The sequence below is a fragment of the Temnothorax americanus genome, unplaced genomic scaffold (assembly GCF_048541705.1).
Source record: "Temnothorax americanus isolate GAGA-0224 unplaced genomic scaffold, ASM4854170v1 Scaffold2, whole genome shotgun sequence".
In the NCBI taxonomy this organism is placed as follows: Eukaryota; Metazoa; Arthropoda; class Insecta; order Hymenoptera; family Formicidae; genus Temnothorax; species Temnothorax americanus.
Genome location: NW_027509338.1, coordinates 3,807,481 through 3,824,549, shown reverse-complemented (window position 1 = coordinate 3,824,549; position 17,069 = coordinate 3,807,481). Strand labels below are relative to the sequence as shown.

At 41.0% G+C, this 17,069-nt stretch overlaps 1 protein-coding gene across 1 annotated transcript in view; it reads left to right on the top strand.

The window, feature by feature from the left end:
- Rpl19 (ribosomal protein L19) overlaps nucleotides 1-17,069 on the top strand; it is a 94,227-nt gene that overhangs the window by 5,308 nt on the left and 71,850 nt on the right. The window lies entirely within an intron of this gene.

The window sequence follows — 17,069 nt, the reverse complement described above, 5'->3', positions numbered from 1 at the left end:
CTCGTGTCGTAACTTAGGCCAAAAAAATATTTCTTAATGAGTTTCGAGACGTCCTTGATCTAATTGTAAATTAGAATTTTCTGACACAAGGGTCAGAGGGGAATTTGGAATGCATGCGGGAATTTTGCCGCGTGATCCCTCGATGAACGTATGTCGCTCTAAGTCTAAGTTATAACAGCCGCGCGGTCGCCGGCGCCGTAATACGTGCGTGCCATGCACTTGCAGCCGTCCGGGCTGATGCGCCGCGCCGCGCCGCGCCGTGCATCGCGCCGGCACGGCCGTGCAGTGCAATACTTGGGCGCGATGCCGAGATTAAACCAAACCGTGCACCGGCGCGATTACGATCCGGCAGTATCCGATTGGCCGACGCTTCGTCGAACGGCCGGGGCGGAGCGAGCGTAATGAGTTTCTAGCTTAGTACTCTTTCTCCATCTCTCTCTCTCCCTCTTTCCCTCTCGTCCGTTCCGCGCTTCGCGCGCACGTTTGCCCTCTTCCGCTCGCTTCTTCTCGTCTCGCTCGTTCCGCACGTTCAGCCCCCCTCCCTCTGCTCACGCACCCCCTCTCGCGCGTACACGGCGGGCACGAGTGTGCAACACGTGTGCACCGATACACGCGTGCACGAGAATTTTCTCTCTGAACGCGGCGATACTTTGCGTATATACTTCTTTTCTTCCTTCCTCGCGATTTCGCTGCCAAAGTTCTGGCGTCTCGTTACCCGGCGCCACGATGCAATTGCGCCCCAGGTACGGCCATTACCGGGGGGGGGGGAACGTTTTAATGCCGCGGCACCGAACTGTTCTTGTATAAACTGTTTCGCCGTGCGGTTAAAGTTTCACTCAGCGCTCTTGATTCGGGAGTTACAGGAGAACGAGGCGTTAATAAAGGGTTAATGGAAAATGAACATCGATGCCCCTCACATATGTCGATATCGGAGTAAAATATCGATGGCAAAATGCCGAACATTAATTCGGCGCCCATCGATATATTTTCCAAGTACCCGACTCGATGTTTCGCGATACCGCGCACCCTTGATTTTACGTCAGCGTGATATACTCGAATCCGCGGAATCCGCGATTTATTTATCGTGCGCGACGTTTTCGAGTTGCGTTCGCAATAAAATTGATTCACGCATTACAAGGAGAGCATGAAAAACGTTATTGGCATTTACGTCGTCTTGCATTCTCCGTCCTATGATTTATATCGAAAGGGATCTCTCGCGGCTTTAAATTATTTATTTTTTTGATGTACCGCGCGTTTATACCGATGAAGATATCTTCGCGTATTCAAATATTTTGAATGTGCACGCATACATGCATCGAAAAAATTGTATTCTCGAAATGTACTTGATAAGTTCTCTTTAGGTCTTAATAATAATGTTTTTTGAAATATCCTTTGAAATTAAAAATATATTCTTAATTTGCGCCAACTTTTACGACGAAGAATCCTCTAAACTCTTTAGTTAGAGGATTCCTCTCTTAAACTAACGATAAAAAAATCCTTTCGGCGTTTATATTTTAGAGAAAGATATTATAAAGGTAAATGAAATATTCCGTAGATATAAGAATACAATTTTTTTCGGTGTATATTTTTTCTAAAATTATCTGATTCAAGTGGCATTTCGTGGTGGCGATACGGATTGAAAGTGCACTTGCATCAATCAATAAATGCAATCTTTCTGACACACACACGCAATACTTCTGTATTGCCTACATATTGCCTGACTATTAAAAAAAAATTGTAAAGAATAAATTAAGAAAAAAAAAACATCTATTCCAACACTAAGATAAGAATGTAATTAAAGGCGGCACTCTGATGAGGGCAATGAAATGAATAAGAATAACACAAGATGAGCAAGGTAAATGCGAGGTAAGCGCAACGCTCCAGAAATACGTAAGCAGCTGCGCTCCGCATCGTCCTTTCTTTCTCTCGTCAGCGCGGCAATTGTAATAGTTAATTTATTGTCGGTGCACGATCCCGAACCGCGCGCCGGCCTCCTAACAAATTATGTAGAATAACGCAGCGTTAATTACGTCCGATTGCGATCGCACGATATGATATTACGAGATGGACCTTCGGTTGCCACTGCACGGGCAATTTGTGAGTCCGCACACGAGCGTCGGGCATGCCCATTATAGTTTCTTTATATACGCGGCCCGCGCGTAATCGGGCTCTAGTTGCGCGCACCTATTAAATTCCAAGGTTTGTTTGTTTGTTCTTTTTTTGACCGGCCAGCATGCTGATGGTGGCCCCTCATCCGGAATGGCCGTTCCATCGAACGAGATTGAATCGAGCCGTATAGCTCCTCTGATGAGATTTGTGTACAAAAAACGATTAATACCTCGTTTCTCGAATATCCACTTAGGATACGCGGGAATTGCGAGATATGCGTCCCTTAAATCGGCTGGCAGACGTGTAATTTACATGTATGTCCAATCTTCAAATTTTCGGTTTACAATCTCTTACGACCGCGTGTCCTTTATAGCTGTTATTTCTTCGCAGAACGAAGAAACAAATAGCTAGGTTCTCTTACATTTTTATAATCAAATGTAAAATTGAAGAATTGTTATTGAAATTCTGGCGAAGAAAGGGGATAATTGTTGTAGGATGAAAGAAAATAGAATTTAGAACTTTATAACGTCGAGGAATCGCTGTTTCGCCCTTTGCCCAAATGCTTGCGAATTTGTCTTACGCGGAGCAAACGTTTTACTCCAAGTTGGTTCTTTGCGCGCGTGACTCCTGAAAATCGATGTCGACACGACGAATCCGTGAAACATTTAAAAGTTCTCGTTGGTGCGCCTCCATTGTTGGCCTAATACGAATGAGCCGGTATCCTTGTCGACTCTGCATTCTTCATGAGAATCGCACTCCACCTAAAACGAACGTGACAAACACCCGACGTTTGCGGTAAAAATATCTAAGTTTCAGCGGCAGTCATTGCGTAGTCTCTTCTTGTGCATAAAGTCTGCTTTTCTGAATTGCTCTTCGCAGCAAAATGTAAAGTTTCACGTAAACATATATTAACAGAAAAAAATGATCGAAATGCGATAATTTTTGCGATACAAGAGCCCGATTTCGTCAAAGGTTCGACGGGGGGAGAATTCGTAATTGTACGAGAACGATATGAAAAGAACGAGATTATCCTTTAAGTACCACTCCGGACTAGATTTAATCCATATTTACGGCGTCGCAACCGATTTCGGGTTAATCATTATTCGGACGACGCGCGAGCGGTATGCATTAAAGTTGATTTCTTTCCTCGCGGAATGGCCTTAAACCTTGCTCTTTGGTAGCCGTGGTGGTATCGCATCCAATCTCGGACAACCGCGATCTCCCGAAGCTTAGTTCTCGGTTGGGAGAAAAGAAACGTTAGGGGTCTAATCGCGTTAGGTGCCCGGCTCGGCCATGTTGCTTTCTGGTCACGTACCGCCGTAAAACAAAGGAACATTGAGCGAGACCTCACGCAGGATACGCCCCTTAATATTTAATCCCTCATTATTGGGCCGAGGCCGAGCTTTTGAGACAATTGGCAGTTTTACTAGCCAATAAGGTATCGCGGAATACCGGCCGGCGGAAACATTACGATCACGCGTGCTGATCACACCAATTCCGGGGCAAATCTAACGGAGAACGAGGAACGACGTACTGCGGCGATTACCATTGCACGATAAGATATATTACGTCGACGTAAATTTAGGGTAAGGTTAACTGAAGCTAATAACAAAGTCCTAAATTAAATTAGCATGGAGGAGCGGAAGATATATATAGAATACCGTTGTTTTCTCGGATGATTTAAATGTTTACACGGGTACTGAAATTTAAAATAGAAACTTCCAAAGAATTGAGACGACGGCATATGAAGCAACGCTTCCCACGCTTAAAAATTGCAAGTATGAACTATATGCGCGTGGCTACGTTGTCCCCATGGCGTAGTTACTACAGCACTGTTCTTGACCCAAGAGACCTGCCGTAATGAAATTAGAGCTCTCGTTGACTGAAGCGAGGTCCAACGTCGAGAGAGCGGCGCAGCTGTTGAAATATCACTGCTTTTGCAAAAGGTGGAACAGCCACTCGAGCGGTTGGAGAAAGGGGATTCGGAATGGATAGGCCGAGAGAAAGAGAGGGTGCGAGAAAACGAGAGAGAAATTGGTAGGAGACAACGTGATCGAGCACCGGACATTGCGCGGTATAATGAAAACATGGCTGCCACCTGAAAATCCCGGATGACTTTGAACGGAAGTCTGGTTAAAGTTTATCTCAGATCGTGCCGTCACTTTTTGAAAAGCGACCGCGGTTTGTTATTTCTTAATTATTAATAATAACTATTACATGCAAGAATACTCCATCGGTCGACAATTAATAAAAAGAACCCATTTGGGGTGAGTCCTATATGCATAGAATACTTTTATCCAATTGATTTGGAAAAATTATGTAAATTCGATTAAAAACGGTGCGCGAAAGTTTACAATCGTTTCGGCGATCGTCTCGACGACCGTATACTGGCGATCGTATTAATCCGATTTTTCCACTTAACGGGAAACGCGCCGGCGACTTGTCCTCCGGTAGAATTTCATGGAGCTCGAAATTAAATAGAATTTAATCTCGGGACGCGGTCGTAGCCCGGGAATGCACAGAAGTCTGGTTTACGTCATCCGTAACCACTTAGCGTATTGGAGTTTGATTTATTTTCCGAGCCAAACTGCTGCCTGGGGAGGGTGGCTACACCCTCTCAATGTACTCTATTGTATTTCTATTAAGTCCCGAGCACGTTCTTTCGCCCCGCACGATCGTACCGTATCTCCCGACGTTTCACCCTCCTATATGACGAGATCGTCTACCGCGCTGGCACGTGTTTTTTAAACACTTCTGCATCAGAGAGCGCCAATTTAATCGGAGAGTCAAAAAAAGTTAAGTGTAGAAATTGTACAAGGTTTTTTTCGCGGTAGGAATATGTTCGAAAATCAAAATTATATATACCAAAAGTAAATTTTGACGCGACAGTATTAATTAACACGGCGACGTTGAATAAATTTTCTTCCCTTCTCATCTTTTATTTCCCTCGTTCCTTCGTCTTATTACGAGAGATCGGCGTGTACGCCACTTGAAACTTTTTTTACGAGGCGGTGTAAAGATACGAAGTTAGGGGGCACTTCGCGCCGCGCCAAGAATGAACGTAATATTCCATTAAATTGCAATTAGCGCCAACCACATAGGAATGCTTTATACCAATTAAGAATTTAATTAATTAATTAGCTAACTTCTGACTCGTGGAAATGCCAATGAGACTTTTCGGACGATGATTTAGATGAAGAGATCGCGAGACGGTGGAGAGCCGCCAAGGCATAAATCCACTGTAACGGATTAATTTCATCGTACCTCGAAAGCAACGAGTATTTAATCGTGCTACGCCGTAACGCCGGCTGAGCATGATATTTACGCGCTTCTTAATCTCGTTCAAAAACCTAAATGAGTTAATTGGCAATATATGATCCTCGAATCCTGGTGCTTTACGGTAAAACGGAAAGACTGGATTGGCACACAAAATTGAAAAGTACGGCGTATATACACTCAGAAATGTTTCATGACAAGCGTCACCAATTTTACAACTCATTTTCCAACTTAACAATTATCATTCAGACATTTAAACCTTTTTATCATTTAAGCATAATCCGCGGCTTACGCAATACAGCCTATTTAATCATTTAATTCGAAGACGAGAACTATTAAAAAACGATTTTTCCAAAGGTATTATAGGACAATTATATCTTGATCGGTGAGGCAGCGTAATGATTGAAAAATTGCAAACAGTTTCCCAATTTTTAGCCGGCCAGCTTGCCAACGGAAATTAAGCATTCTTTTATCTCCCGCGCGACGTTTCACGCGTCTCAGCTTGGAGTTCCTCTTAATCAATCAAAAAATCATGAAGAAATGAATTAGGTAGCAACTCTCGGAGAAATATTTCACGGGAGATGAGATGCCAAGCCCCTTCGTTTGATCTCTCGGTCGAAAAACGCCGAGAGATCGGCCCGTACAATATTTTACGTACGACACGCCGTGATCGAGGTTTCGCAAATTAAAAGGTAAATGTACCAATGCTGGGACACTTAAGACCTATGTCTGGACACCTTTATCATTTTAGTTTTTAAATAAGTACAACGCGAATATTAAAATCAAAGATAAAAATATAATACAAGAAAAATAATTGTTGCAGTCTTTGACTCTTTGATTTTAATTCGCGTTATAACTTATTTAAGGACTAAAATGATAAAAATCCAGGTATTGGTTTATTTACCATTACACGAGCTGCGTTTCAATGCCGACTGACGTTCATAATTCAAATTTTGAAAATTCTACGGATTATATCTATTAATTGTCGGGGTTGATCGTTACACGCGATCGAAAACGTATAATGACACGTCGGGGGGCACGGGATAAAATCGGCACGCGGCACGCGAACCCGATTCCAGCGGGTGGAACGAAAATTCTGCCAATAACAATAACAACGAGGGAGGGAGGTCGATATAAAGATAGGATGGAGAACGGAGAGAAGGAGAAAGAGAGTTGGGAGAGAGAATGCGCTCGCGGTGATAAACTCCTCGGTAGACAGAATACAGATCGAAAGTCTGCCGGCTAACCGAGTTATCGTGGCCTCTGCCGAATTACTCTGCACCCGCTTTCCCTCCATTTGGAAAATCCCCTGGTACTAAATAAATGTTTCACTCTGGCCGACTTGCCCGGTATATTTATATGCGGTGTTGCGGCGGCAACGGCGGCGATGTTAACCCCCCCTCCTCCCCCTCCCCCCGCCCCACGGCCGCCCTCTGCGCGCTTCCTTCACCCCTGCGCAAGCCATATGTACTTTCCGCAGGAGGTCTCGGAAACGGGCATCGCGCAGCCACAACAACGGGAACAACGGTGGATATAGGTGCTCGCAAGACGTATGAGGCTATCGTTTTCCTCGCGTAAAACTTTTTCACTCTAACGTGAATGTTTTAGGTGAACTAGAGGTGGGGGCTCTCCCGCAAGAGGGAAACAATAGTATTAATGCCGATTGAGGATAATTACGCAATCACTTTTTCGAATTTACGATTGTCCAATTATATATACCATCGACGTTCGCCGATTTACGAAGACAGCGATGTCTTCGGGCCTTACGAGATAGCGCTCGCGATAACGATACTCCTAAATCGGGGCGAATCTATTTCCACCCGCGGTGCGGCACGACGCAAAACTTTTTTTTCCCTCTTTGAATGTTTTAGATATATATATATATATATATATTATCCGCCGGTTGGGTCGCGTCGCAAACTCATAGGTTCTTGTAGGGGCCCCTCCAGGGCGATTCTCGGTTGGCCACGAAGTTTAAAGTTCCGCAGTCGAGTCGCGCGGCAGAAATCGGGGATGCCCCCATGGGGAGACAGAAAGTTTTGTTCCGTCCGCCATGTAGTCTGCACCGGGTAATTCAGAGATACGTCGATTTTCCATTCCGGCTCCGATGTCCGTGACTGTCCCGCGCATGAATGTTTTAGTGGAGATAAAGCTGCTCCAAAGTGACTCCCGATCGCTTCGTTCGACTCTCTACAATTCGCTGTTTCGCCGAGTAAAATTAATTTCACCGACCCGGGATGCATATATACGCGGCGCTCAAACTTCTGCTGCGCGATAACGATTATAATTTATCTGCCATTGCCGCAAAAGAACCCCTCTTCGGTATTATTAAACCATTTAAATGCCAACGAAACACGATTTTAGTATCTATATTCTTATTTTTTTTTGCGTAAAGAATATTACGTACAATTGCCGTGTACTCGTACAATTTTCAAGCAATGTGCAGTCACACGAATAAAATCGTATAACGATCGTTATTACGATTATTACGCGATTGTAAATCGCGCATCGAGAAAAGAAAAGAACGGGAAATAGTGCGTCGTACTATGTCGTTGCGCGCATAACGAAAGAGAGAGAGAGAGAGAGAGAGAGAGAGAGAGAGAGAGAGAGAGAGAGAGAGAGAGAGAGAGAGAGAGGCGGAGCGAGAGGAGAGACGGAGAGAGAGAGAGAGAGAGAGAGAGAGAGAGAGAGAGAGAACGAGCGGATTATCCTCAGGGAGCGTTGTACTGCATGTTTTAGCATTAAAAAATTGCCAGTTGCGAAAACTGGGTTTTGCCAAATTACTTCGTTATATCTCACAGTAAATTGCTTATTATCTAAGAGAACTGTTTCTCGAAAGAGGCTCTCTCGCGCGCGCTTTACATTCAGCACGTCGACTATCGGCGAGCTAACGGCGAACTCGTAAACGGTGAAATTTAAAAATGGATTATCCATAAAGCAAAGAGAATCTATTAAAACGCGGAGTCTCGGCCTCAGCGCGGTGCACATAACGCGGGATATTGCGTGTAACGCCATACCGTTTCCCGCCGCGCGGAGTTCGGCGCACAAATTGCAGCAGGTAGAAATTAAATTGCAGGCATTTAAAGTTTATCTCTCTCTTTCGCAAAATGCACCGCCCCTTCTACCCACTCTGCCGTTCTCGCGAAAAAGCTCCGTCGTCAATCGCGAGCTGAATGTTACATGCACGCTATCAACCCGGTTGCGACGACGAGTTTTTATAGACCGGGTCGGTCGTATGCAACCGAGTGTGTAACGGAGATCCCCGTGGCAACCGAATTTACATTCTGCGTCCTAATAACGAACGAGCGACACTTGCTTTCGCGAATCGCCCGTCGACCCCTCGATACGCGGTGTACGATTTCACAACAAGCCAATCGCGTCGAGGTGAAACCGCGTTTTTCCCTACGGGCCGCAGTCAGAGATTCATCTCAGTATAGTCGATCAGTCTCAGAAAACCTTCTGTTAGCGTTAACATAACAAATACAATTAAACACCCATTTTCTTTTTACTTATATTGTCGCGTGCAATTAATCATACTATAAACGTATCCGTTTCATTTCTCATTTATCTAGAACGTTTCGATAAAATTACAGACGCGCGGAGGCTGCAAGTGCACCCTTGCACCTTCCTCGGCTGCGCCTCGTGGCTGCTCCCTCGCGGGGCTCGCGCACAAAAGGCCCGAGAACCGAGGGGTGTAGCGGACCCCCCGCGGGTACGGTCGCACGAGCCGGTTCCCCGGGGAGACGCGAGTCGGGGAATCATAACAATTTTGGGGCACGGCGGAGGTAGGTGTCGCGCGGTCACGGTTCTCACATGGGTGCGCCGTAACGAAATTGATGTCTCTGTTTCGTATCACGTTCCGCGTGTAGGCCGCGAATAGAGAGACAGTGCGTGGAGAGGGAGCGTTCTCCTTGATTATACCGGCGAGGACAGCCGAGGGGGGCGTTGGCTGGGGCTTAGAGCCGAATCGAGAATCGCGTTTGTGTTTCTTCTGTAAATTGGCGTCGCTTACGATCGCCAGAGTCACCCGTTAGACCGCGGTGTGCCGCACGTGTTTACTTCGATTGCTCTGTCATATGTGAGCAATCGGTTAATGGAGTCCCATTACCGCGTCAAGATACCCGTAATGCCCAACCGCGAGGCACCGATGTAATAGCGTCGTAATTATGAAGATGTCTTCCTCCGCGCGAAAAATGATTGAAAATTATTGATGACGGGCGATGTTTTTTCGGCCAAACTGCCGAAGGGACGATACGAGAAACTATAGTATCGTGATTACATATTACATCATTAAGAGTTACATTAAGAGTCAAGAGAATCGAGCTCGGATAATAATTTCCTTATTGAGAAGCTATATAGATTGGCGGAGTATTTATCGTTTTCCCATGATCGAGACCAATCGCTGGGAATCGGTTCTCGATGCTTTTCACCCTTTCTTTCCCGTCCCTCCGCGGAACAGAGCTTGGTGCATCAAAAGTCCGCGGCGCACACCCTCCTTTGCTCCAATCAATTATTTATCGTTTCGCTACTGCTTCGTGTTACGAGATAAATATTCCGTCTGCGTAACATGAAACTATACACGAACGGCGACAGGGGCTGATGCGCGTGTTCCCAAACGATTACACGAGCGCGTGACGATAGTCGCCGATGCATCGGGGACCAATCTCGAGCCGAACGGCACAGGACTGTCCCTTGATTGATTCCTCCTCGCGAGAAAGCTACCTCCGCTCATATTGCGCATGGATGAGAAAAGGGAGTCGCGTCGCTGCGACTCTTTAATGTTTTTTTTTCTCATATACAATGCAAAGTTCCGACTATAAGCTCGACTATAAGTTTATTTCCAAGTTCTTAAAAAACAGATTTGCACGTTTTTCTGTCACGTGTCACGGACACACGACAATTTCGCGGGATCACCCACAAAACGCGAGCAGTGATAAAAGTCAGAAAGTTTTGAATAAAGAATGCCGCTTTTCGGAGAACCGCGCGCGTATATGCTTGGTTTTTCACGTCAACACATCTCCCTGGCGAATGCCACCAGCGAACGGTCAACCCGCGTTTTTCTTACACAACCCGTCTTTTTACCGACTCTCTGTCTCTCTCTCTCTTTCTCTCTCTCTCTCTCTCTCTCTCTCTCTCTTCTCCCCCTTTCTCTTTCCATTCCACCCGCGCATTTCACTCGTGCGCTTTTCGTGTGGGGTTTATACCAACTCCAAAGGGTAGCATGAATTATTTGGGCGGCGGTGAAAACGTCTAAGTGACACATGGACGCCTGACACCTAAATTGATCCTCGATCGGGACGCACCGGATCGCGTCGGAGGTCGCACCGTTGCGACGGTATAGTTTCGGAAGGGGACCAATTTTATAGGAAGTGTTGTAGGAATGTGGAGGTGGGAGCGAATGAGAGAGAGAGAGGGGGGGGTCGTACGAGGGTAAAGGCCTCATGCATAATTTCCGAAGTCTCTGCGAAATCGCGTTAATCTGCGTTTCAGATGCGCGGATCAATTTGGATCGAGGAGTACGCCCTGCAGACGGTAATAACAATAAATCGCTTTTAGTTCGAAAGGTTCGTCGCGAGAGAGAGGATAATTTTAGATACCGAGAAGGAGAATAGTTCCTTTCGAGACAAACCGCATTTATAGACTATAATGAAATTTAGGCTGTCGAGCGCCTTTGACGAGTGCGCCGAGAGAACGCGAACAAACCGACGAGTAAAATGGCACTTTGCCATAACAGAGCATGGGAGAAAGGGGGACTTTTTTTCCGCGAAACTAGGTATTACTTTGCGGCATTAACGTCCGTGGTCTTACGCGCTTGATGACATTTTTAACGTTCACGTCGCATATCCATTTCCCATCAGGTGTAACGGCGTGATTATCTGTTCCAAGTATAGCCAGCAGGTATTTATTTTCTCTCTCTTTCTCTCTCTTTTTTGCCGACAATGAGCGTATACAGGTTGTTTCTATAGACATAGTAGTTTAAATATTTGAATTGATCTAAAAATATAATGCAGGATAATTTTTAAAACATACGTAGTAATGCATACATAATATAATAATGATATGCTTTTAAAGGATAATACTATGCTATATTTAAAGAATAATATATGTTTTTGTATTTAAAAATAATGTAAAATTGTCTTATAAGTATATATAGTAATTATTTTAAAAATTTTTAACAATTTAAGAATTAATCTCTCGACTGTAACGACAATCATTTTGGACAGCCATTTTATCTTCTGTAATTATTTATCATCAACGAGAAATCAACTTGTTCAAACTTTGTGAAATAAAGAACCAAAAAATGAAAATTGTGTCATTGCCATTTAACGATTTAATGATTAAAGTTGAATAAGTTTTTATTTAACATATTTTTCAATACAATTACTCCCTCGTAATATGAGTATTGCGTCCCTCAATTTGACGCATAATTATCAGCCGTCGACATATCGATTTTTTCTCCTGAAACATCCTGTACGCGCTGTAATGGCGGAGTTTACATCGCGCGTGTAATACACACGCGGCGAAGAACTGCGTAATAATACGTGCCCTGATGGCCATTAGAAAAGTGCAGGTTCCACGAGGCGGCGTAATGCAAAAGGCAAGAGAGCGGGCCTTAACCGCGCCAATCGCCGTTCTACGTGTGCGGCAAATCATTTTGTTGCCATTACGGCAGGTTATTGCGCAAACGCTCTATACGGCATATCGTGGATTGCCCTCAAATGAATTGACGATCGAAATATTTTCGCTCAACGCGCGCTGGTTTATCGGTTTTCCTTATGCTCGATATCGAATCGAGTACAGTTCACGCGAAGTATACATCATATATAGAAGGTATTTAATCACGAAGTACGAGCATATGTGCGTGCGTGTGATAAAATTTAAAGTAAAAATATTACATTCTAAAACCATTAAGGGGCCTTTTCATGCTGACGCTCGACGCTTGATTTAGGGCGTCAAAACTGGTCACGTGACCAACTTCATCGGTAAGAAGGCGAAATAGCATATCAAATATGCGAGCGTCGAAACAAGCAATTGACTGAAACGAGCGTCAAGCGTCAAAGCTGAACACAGTTGAGCTTTTGCCATTTGACGCTGGAATTAAAAAGACTGTCACGTGACCTATCACGTGATCAAGTTTGACGCCCAAATCGAGCGTCGAGCGTCAGCATGAAAAGGCACCTTTAATCTGCTTATTATAACTTTATCTTGCTTCTCTTTTCTTATGTTTTTCACTAATTATCTTAACAATAAACTCGAAAATTGAATCCCTCATAATCTATTTGATATAATATTTACGTTAAAATTAAACCGAATAAGATTATTAATATATGTATGTTATATTTTCATGATTGCTCTCCCTTTCTCTCTTAATTACGTTTATCGAAAATCTCATTTGGTAATATTATTGCATAAAATATTCAATAGATTAATGGTTATACCAATTCCCAGATTAAATATTTGTTCTAATTTGTCCTGAAGCCCATCTCCTTTCCGAGATAACAGATCTTTATGAGATGCTTATATATATATCTATCCAATTTTATACGCTTAACTTTTATGCATACATTTACACATATATTATAAACATTATGTATATTATGCAGATGTGAATAATTTTCATAAATTTTCTATTTAATAAAATAAAAAATAATACGTCACTCACCGATGTTCAACGGTGAGGTTGTATTATACTCTGAAGCCTTCTTCTCTCTGATTCGTTCGTTGCACTTCGATTGCATTCCCGCGGTTATAATTACGATCGCGTGTATTCTACTAATCATCTTAATGTAATAATCGGCCACATTTTACATGACACTCTCCATGTAAATCGTTCGTGACGCGTATATTTTTATTAGGTATTATACATTGCAAAACGAGATTCCATCAAAAACGCGATTGCGAAAATAATATGAGGAAAATATGAAACTCTATGATTTGTTATTTGACATCCCCGAAATTAACACACCGAACCAAATTTCACAAACGGCGGAGAGTTTTAATAAATTAATCGAATTTAAGCTATACAATTTACAAATATGCATGTGGATTTAATTACGCGATTGTACTTATATTAATTACATGTATTGTAATGCTGCTCAACTCACTACCGTAAAATATTTCACGTATATGAATCCGGTGAAACATGCATTGTTAAGTGATCAATATATTATCACGATTTTCCATTGCTTCACTTGATGGAGATTCATGTGTTACCTCGCGCTCTCATTGTCAGTTCGAAAATGATGAGCAAATTATATATACGTTTAAATCATCGAAAAATTTAAAGCTTGGATGCAAGATACTTAAATTTAATTATATTTTAATGACTTATATTATCATTATTGGAATTATTACTGTCTGTAACAATATTGCGATAAAACAATAGGTACTGTATAATTCCCTTTTTTTATCGCTTTGAGTCTGTAAAATAAATAAATTTGCGCGGAAATGCTTGTTCGGATAAATAGTTTGTGCAAGTCATTAATCGTGGGAGTTAATCAATCGCGCACCGATGACAACTAATTGTTTATAGGAAATAATCGCAATTTGATGGGTAATGCAGCAACACGCGGAGCGGCACGCGCCGCATACCTATATATACCGAGTCGATTGTCGCGACTCAACGCTCAAATGACAATAATGCGATGCTTGGCGGCCTTGTGCGCCGCAGGCCGCAGTGCCGCAGCGCGAGAGCGGCCTTGCGTACCACGCACAAACATCGAGGCCGCGCGCCGGTTAGCCACGAAATATTCAAACATATTAGAAAACAAATATATACTGAACCATACCTCATTTATTCCGAATTGTGCTGAAAATTTTGAATTCAAATGTACTTTACCTAATACCATTTTGAAATTGATAACGCGGGATAATGTAATGTCGCCGGATCTATAATCATTATTTAATCAATCGGGATTTATATGCTACAAACAATTAACCTAGCTATAGTACGCGCGATTAATTAAATGTCGCAATTGACGAAATTTAATTAAAAGTAAAATTATAAATAGAAACAGATATTTTGTAAAAAAATTTTTTGTATCACTTTACGAATCGAAGCAATACGAGACGGAAATTATAAAGTATAACATATATTATTATTTTATTACTATATTTTTACGGGAATGATAATTTCAATAATGATGCTCACCATATATGCTTACAATTAGAATGAGAGTTGAAGATATCTTGCATCAAGCTTTAAATTTTTTACCAATTAAACGTAATCAATTTGCGCGGACTAGCACGAATAATCGCCGGATCGAATAATTGAAGTAATGGAAAACCGTGATAGTATTGTATATCGATCGTTTGTTAATAATGCACATATGTCATTGGATTTATGTACGCGAAATATTTTATGTTATCGCGAATCGAAGAGCATTGCGATACACATAATTAATAAACGCAGTCGTAATTAAGCTCGTATTTGAATCTTCGTAAACTATAGCATAAATTCGGCGTTTGTGATTTGTGTTGAAACGCCGTCGTTTGAAATCTCGTATATATACGTTGTGCCAATTTACGATATTTACGGATATCGAGCGAGTCAGAGAGCTACGTATTTTTTTTCACGTTATTTTCGCGTTTGGTTGCAGCGTATAATAGTAAAATGCGTGCGTCGCGTTAACATTTAACATCAGGAGCCGTGCAAAGTGCATGCAATTACTCTATGGTGATGATTAATACGCGCGATTAATCGTGTTTTTGAAGCTGTTGTATTATACAACGCATATATAGAGAAGCTTTGGAACAATCACAACTTCACCGCTGTGCATCGTATCGGTGAGCGACATATCATATTTTATTAACAAGTAGTAATAGAAAACAATAGATCTCTGTGAAAGTTGTATTAAATTATCTATATACAAATAATATTTATAAAAGACATTTATAAAATAGATAATATAATTTATAAAATCTATTATCTTGGAATAAGACTATAGAAAATATCCTGTAGTGAAAATTAAAACAGCAAATAACGACATAAGTTCATTTATATACGTACACGGAGAGAATTTTTTGTTATATTTTACCCTTAAATTCACTACAAACTTGGGACTACTTGGCAACCAAGGAATTTTTAAAATATACAAAAGACTTTTTACAAACAACGTGGTAAAAATTACCAAGCAGATTGGTAAATTTTGAAAAATTATTGAAATTTCCTATAGATATATTTTATAGTAAAATTAATCAAACATATATTTCATGTTTGAATGTAATAGATATTAATATTTTTTATTATGGTGGATATTAATCAGAATAGCTCGCATAAAATTCTTGGTAGACGTATTGTCCCACAACTACCATGATTTCAGGGTAAATTTTAAGAGAAAATTCTCTCCGTGTATATTCATCCAAACGCGGTCGCGACAAATATTGGATTTTAAACTGCATTTCACAATTATTACAGTAAATGATTAGTATTAGTTCACTGATTAAGAATTTCTAAAGATATATCGCAGCGACGATATTTCAATCTGATTAAAGAAAATTTTCACAATTAAGACTCAGGTAACAATGTTTCTATTCTAAGATTACATTCAAATCGAAAACTTAAAGCGTGATTTAAGGTATTTAAATTCAAGCGTACCTAAAAAGATAATTATCTCTCACAAATGTCATAAAACGATAATTCGTATATAATTCCTATACTCGTTTCTTATTTTTATTCCAAATGAATCAATCACTTAAATTAAAACATCGTCGTCATTACTATACTTATATATCTTTACGAGAAAGAATGTACTAATATAGCAAAAATTTTAACTCCTCCATGCGAATTATTTAATTCCTTCTTTAATGCTGAATAATTGAAATTAATTATTTTCTTTAAAATAATAAGTTTGATAATTTAAAAACTATTAAACTTATTAAATTATTATTATTTGAGGAATAAAATTTATCTTTGTTTCAATTAAAACAAGTCATTATTATTACTTATCCACATTTTTATTTAAAAGGGAAATAAAATTGTATTATTTTTATAGGTAAGTTGAAAAAATTATATCAAATTACTATGAAAAATCTCGCGCGACTTAAGCTTATTCGATTTTTTAAATTTATTAAAATTATAATTTTACGGTTCTCAAGTCAAATAAAAAATAAGAAAAAATAAATAAATCATAAATATCATAAATACTTTTTTAATCAAAATAAAAATCAGTTTTTCATTGTTCAAATAAGTATATCTTATTTTAGAAATTTATTACCAGAAAAATGTTATATGGATTTAAAAACTATTAATATGATTTTCTCTCAAGAATCAATTATAAATCATACGTTTGTCTGATGTTTCCAGACAAACTTCTTCCTCAATTAAATCGCTCGATTACAAATACATGACATAATGAATAAAAAAAGTTGAATCTGAAGATCTATTCGTTAGACCAATATTATATCTCAAGACTGATTTCAGTTCTTAAGCAGAAACGCGACTATATAAATACTGCAGGCCTTAAACATTCTCTCGCGGTGGGATAAATTTTGATACAGTGAACTCGATCGTAGCTCCTTCGTGAGCACAGAAAAAGTGCCTCGTCCCTCGTTTGGTTAAGGGGAAAGATATACGTTTTCTCGATGGGACGTGGAAAATGGCGGGTCGAGCTTGTCGACAGTCACCATTTTAAACCGGCTCATATAAAAGGACGCGCCCGCGCATTTACGCGGTCGGACAGCCA